This window comes from Trachemys scripta, unplaced genomic scaffold, assembly GCF_013100865.1.
Source record: "Trachemys scripta elegans isolate TJP31775 unplaced genomic scaffold, CAS_Tse_1.0 scaffold_89, whole genome shotgun sequence".
NCBI lineage: Eukaryota > Metazoa > Chordata > Testudines > Emydidae > Trachemys > Trachemys scripta.
The window spans coordinates 1-5662 of record NW_023260575.1 but is presented as its reverse complement, the minus strand read 5'-3'; the positions used below and the strand labels follow the sequence as shown (position 1 = coordinate 5662).

Genomic DNA, 5662 nt, shown 5'->3' with positions numbered 1-5662 from the left:
AGGTTTCAGAGTAGCAGCCGTGTTAGTCTGTATCCGCAAAAAGAAGAACAGGAGTACTTGTGGCACCTTAGAGACTAACAAATTTATTAGAGCATGCTCTAATAAATTTGTTAGTCTCTAAGGTGCCACAAGTACTCCTGTTCTTCTTTTTATAGTGAAGAAAATGCCAGATGGCTTTTCATAGTGACTGGTTTTAAAGATGCCGTATTCTGGGCAACACCAGCGTATCTGTACATGTCACAGGGGAATGACTGGACTTTAATTTCCACACAGAGCAGAACCTCAATATTGTTACAGCAAAAAGTCTTGAACATTAGGGATCACTGATGGATAAGCATCCATGATTAAACTCTCCATAGAAAGAGTTAAAGATGCCATGCAGTAACTGCCTTCAGAGAGTCATTAAGAGTATTGTATGGGTTAAAACAACCTTTCTTCCTCTTAGACTTTTCTGCGTTTCCTGTATGTTGCACACAAAAAAGGGCTAAAGGCCAGGCCACCTTTCGAAATGATGCAGTCCAACAGGAGCCTTGCACTAGTGGTTTCCCAGGTGTAAAGTACAGCAGCTGAGGGAGGAAAACAGGCACAGAGTGTGTTAAAGTAGGTGGATCTGTTTGAGAGAGAGACAGAGGCCCAAGGACAGTTGCTTCTTGTGACAGGGTAATCAGGTATTTCTGAGGTTTGTGCTGAGCTAGGATAATGATCAATCATAAAATACATTTATGTAATACTGTTCTTTTCAATGTATTCCCAGCTCTTTGCAAACTAAAGAAGCTGAGACTATACAGGGGTCACTTAATTTATCCCGGAATTGCAGCCATTTGTAGTGTGAAATGCAACATATTTTTTTAACAGTGCCCAGTAACTCTACAAAAGCAGGAGGTCTCAAGTTTGAATCACAGCAGACATATCTTTATGTAGTAGGCGAAAATAATTCCCTACACACAGTGGTTCCCTTCTATTTTAAATTTCTATCAATAATGTATCCATATGAAAATGCAAAGAGAACGATCAGTTTCAGGGGCGGAATGGAGTTCTACCAGTGCAGTGCTACTCCAGAAGGTGATGTAGTAGCAGAGTACCAATCTAGCCTACTCTCTCCTCACTGCACCTCTATGTGTGCACATATACTACATATTGTGCTGCATAGTTTTTGCTGTTGTTGCCCCACAGACCATCATGTTGCATCCTATATTGTTAATCTGCTGAGTAACATTTTAAATAAAGGGAATGCTTATGTCTTATTAGACATTAATGAATACTGAGCAGTGACAGCACAATGCTGTTGTAGATATTTTTAATTATGTATAAAGACCACAAAAGGCTATAATTTATATCAATTTATTATGACTAACTATAATGGTAGGCAAATTGAAAGCTGAAATCAAGCAGGAAAGGGGTCTAGGTCAGGAATTCTCTGATAAACAATGGATTGAAATATGTAACCAAATACATAACCTTCATTAATTGGAAGATACACATCCTATAACTATAATCACATACATGCACTGGGTATCTCCAAAATCTATATATAAAATTATAGTAACTATGATGATAAATATAATATTGAATCAGAGAATCTCAGGTCCTATCATAATTCTGGGATAAAGTTTCTAAAAGTTTTCTTGGAAACTCATAATTTATGCTAACCTCAAGTTTGCTTTATGATGGTGTCAGAGACGCAACACACCATTCTGGCAGAGAAAGGGTTAATACAGACTCCAACAAGAAGCAAGGCTAGGACTCACCTGCAGCTGCAGTTATAAAAAGGTTTTGCAGTCAGAAAATGAAAAGGGGCCCAGGGCTGAAGGATGGGAAGGGAGCCTTCTCCCATAGAATTTTGTGCGCTGAAGGTACCTGAGAAGAACTGTAATATGGTCAGAGAGCAAAAGTCACCACCAGTCAATAGGGATTTTCAGTGGGATTGACTGAATCATACTATCCCTTAAACTTTGTTTTGGGCAGAGTTTCATTAAGAGGCAAGTTATATCTGTATTTGAGGGCTTTTGAGGATAGAGGGAAATGGTCTGTGGGTGAAGTTTACAGGGGATGAATAATTATAATCAAAGATCACACACACACACAGAACTTAACCTCAGCCAAAGCATCCTGTGTCACTTCTTAACAGGATGGACCTAACTAACATGACTGCTAAGTGAAACATCTACACACTTGCTTCATGATCCGCTTGACCTTTCTGTAGAGAGATGTGTAAGCAGAGTCAGGATGAGCTCTACCCTGACATCTGGTGGTGAATTATGGTGAGTGTGGAAAAGAACTCCAGGGGCTGATCTTGTTTGCATAGGCACACCCACTCGCCTGGCATGAAACAACAGCAACTCAAAGTGGTTACTTTGGCTGGTATGGGATCCCCAGTTTTCTCTGTTATTGGGGCAGGAAGAATAAAGTTTTGTTACCCTGATTCTGTGAATCAAGGCCAGTGGAACTGTTGTATGACAGAAGGACTGAGTGAATCCTTAACCATTACCTAAGTAGCACTTGCTTGACAAGGGACATGGGTTACAAAAACCCAGTGAACTGAGAGAGAGAGAGGATGGGGATAGGTATTTGTACCTGATGGTATGGGCCCCTGCTGCAGGTTTGAAACACCAATTGTATTATTTTCTCTCTCCACTGTGGGATGTCAGAGCTAACTTTGATTCCATTAGGAGTCTAGTTATGGGCTGCTGAGCTGAATTCACTTTGGGCTAATGGTGTACTAACACTGGGGCTCCCCTACTATGAGCTGAAATCACAAAAGAGCTAAAGTTATTAAGAACTGAGATCACTGAGTGCTGGGTTAACTAGTGGGGGAGCCTGAAGCTATATTGCTAACCAGCTGGCGAAGCAATTTGTGGGGATGACTGGAGGAATGGCGTGGAGCCTTGCGGGGCTGGTTGGAGTGGCCCAAGGAACGGCAAGCGGAGCTGTTTGCGGGGACGGCTGGGGTGGCTCACAGGTGGGTGAGCGGAGTGGAGCAGCTTGTGGGACGGCAGGAAGTGGACTGGCTCGTGGTGAAGGCTGTGGCGGAACCCCACGGAGAGACAGCCAGCCGGCCTTGGATCACGTAAGGTGCCCCTTAACACCCTGCGTGCCCCCCCCCTTTTACTCTGGGGCTGCTCTGACCAGAGACAGAGACTTTGGGGTTTGTTGGACTTTTGGGACTTTGGGTGGTTGCTGGACCCAAGAGACTTTGGGGGTGTTGGACTTTGGGGACTCTGGGTGATTTTTGGGTTGCTGGATTCAAGAACCAAAGGGAAAGGACACAGCCCAGTTTGCTGGGGTAGGTTTTTTGCTCATGGTTTGTGTTATGAATCCTGTTTGTGGTGTTTTTTCCAATTTAATGCTGATGTCGTTTACCTCATGTTATTAAACATTTTCTGCTACACTCTGTGCTTACGAGAGGGGAAGTATTGCCTCTTAGAGGCACCCAGGGGGTGGTATGTAATTGTCCCAGGTCACTGGGTGGGGGCTTGAGCCGGTTTTGCATTGCGTTATTGAAACGGAACCCCTAGATACAGAACCCGGCCCTTGTTGCTGCCAACTTAGATGGGCAGAAGGGTTACAGATGCAAAATTAAATTCACTGTCTGCTGTTAGGAGTTGAAACACTGGTGGAAAGACACTGTCCCATCAGTGAAGGATAGATGAAGTTCTGTAGATACTTGTCTTCCTCTGATGAAAGTTACCTGTATAGCCCTTCTTTCAGGTGTTGCTGGCAGAAAGAAGGGTTGAGTTTGAGGGCCCTCTTAAAATTACAAAAAAACCCCAAACAATTTAACCCTCCCCCCACCTATAAATACCTAAACCTAAATACCTCTCTTGGGCACCCTTAATAGGTAATACCTATACACTGGTAAGCACAGAATCTGTGTGCAACACATACAAAAAAACCCTTTTATTAAGAGGAGACGAAGCACAGCATTAACTTGGGGAAACACAGTAACAGTGAATTAACAATATAGAGATAATAAGTATAACACCCTCACTACAGAGTATTTTTGGCAGCAGTCTTCACCGGTTTCCCCACCTGCTGGTGTGAATGTGGAATGAACAAATATCCCTTTAACACACCACTTTCCCCCTTCCTTCTGCTGTACCGCACTCACGGTTTGTTGTCAGAGGTTACCGAAGTCCCAGAGTCCAAGGGTACATTATGGTGGTTTCACTTGCGGCCTTCGGTGGAGGAGATGAGTGCTGCCTGACTTCCATGGCAGGTATCATCTCTGCAAAAGAGCTCTGCTCAGGAGGTCTCTTCTTCAGAGGACTTTTTCTTTCCAGAGCCCTCAGTGCTTAAAGTGTGAGGGATTGCCAGGGGACACAGGCCTGACAAAAAACCCAAAACTAAACATACTTTAAGTCTTGTCTTATCAAAGCTCTACTCTCAGATGATGATAGATCCCTCCACTTGGGCAAATAATTAATTGTTCAGTCAGAAAACTGAACAATCAAAACATATATTCTGTTTGGTTCTGAAAATATTCAAAATGTGTCAACAACTTGGAAATGTCTGTTTCAGGCCAGCAAACAGCCTGTGTGTCCGTGTCCCCTTTAAGCCAGTGGTTAGGGTTCTTGCTGGGATGTAGGAGACCCCAGTTTGAATTCCCACTCTTGAGCAGGCAGTTGAACTCAGCTCTACTAGTTCTATGGTGGGCAGCCTAATTACTAGGCTATTCTGGGATAGACTGCTCTCAATCTCTCCTGTAGAAACTGTGTATAACTACTGATTAAAGCAGCAACTTGAACTTGGTTCTCCCCCTGACAAGTGAGTACCCAGACAGGTTAGATCTTGGGAGACAGACCTGTCCTCGCTTACAGACAACCCCCAGCCTAAAGCAAATACTCACCAGCAACCACACATCACTGAAGAAAAACACTGACCCAGGAACCTATCCTTGTAACAAAGCCCGATGCCAACCCTGTCCACATATCTATTCAAGTGACATCATCATAGACCTAATCACATAAGCCATACCACCAAAGGCTCGTTCACCTGCACATCTACCAATGTGATATATGCCATCATGTGCCAGCAATGCCCCTCTGCCATGTACATTGGCCAAACCGGACAGTCTCTACGCAAAAGAATTAATGGACACAAATCTGACATCAGGAATCATAATTCTCAAAAACCAGTGGGAGAACACTTTAACCTGTCTGGCCATTCAATGACAGACCTGCAGGTGGCTATTTTACAACAGAAAAACTTCAAAAACAGACTCCAACGAGAGATTGCTGAGCTGGAATTGATATGCAAACTAGATACAATCAGTTTAGGATTGAAAAAGGACTGGGAATGGCTGAGCCATTACAAACATTGACTCTATCTCCCCTTGTAAGTATTCTCACACTTCTTATCAAACGGTCTGTACTGGGCTATCTTGATTATCACTTCAAAAGTTTTTTTCTCTTACTTAATTGGCCTCTCAGAGTTGGTAAGACAACTCCCACCTGTTCATGCTCTCTGTATGTGTGTATCTATATCTCTTCAATATATGTTCCATTCTATATGCATCCGAAGAAGTGGGCTGTAGCCCACAAAAGCTTATGCTCTCGTAAATTTGTTAGTCTCTAAGGTGCCACAAGTACTCCTGTTGTATTTGACTTAGGTTCCTTACTGTGACAATGCGGTTCTGGCGGAACCCAACTGAGAGTGCCAACTC

The 5662-nt window shown here is 43.3% G+C and overlaps 1 long non-coding RNA gene across 1 annotated transcript; it reads right to left on the bottom strand.

Moving 5' to 3' along the window:
- Positions 1–173: 173 nt before the first annotated feature.
- On the bottom strand, positions 174–4546 carry LOC117870659. Its single transcript, XR_004644016.1, has 3 exons — positions 4109–4546; positions 1749–1867; positions 174–566 (listed from the first exon to the last, which is right to left on the bottom strand). It is a non-coding gene; the product is annotated as an uncharacterized LOC117870659 (long non-coding RNA).
- Positions 4547–5662: the final 1116 nt, after the last annotated feature.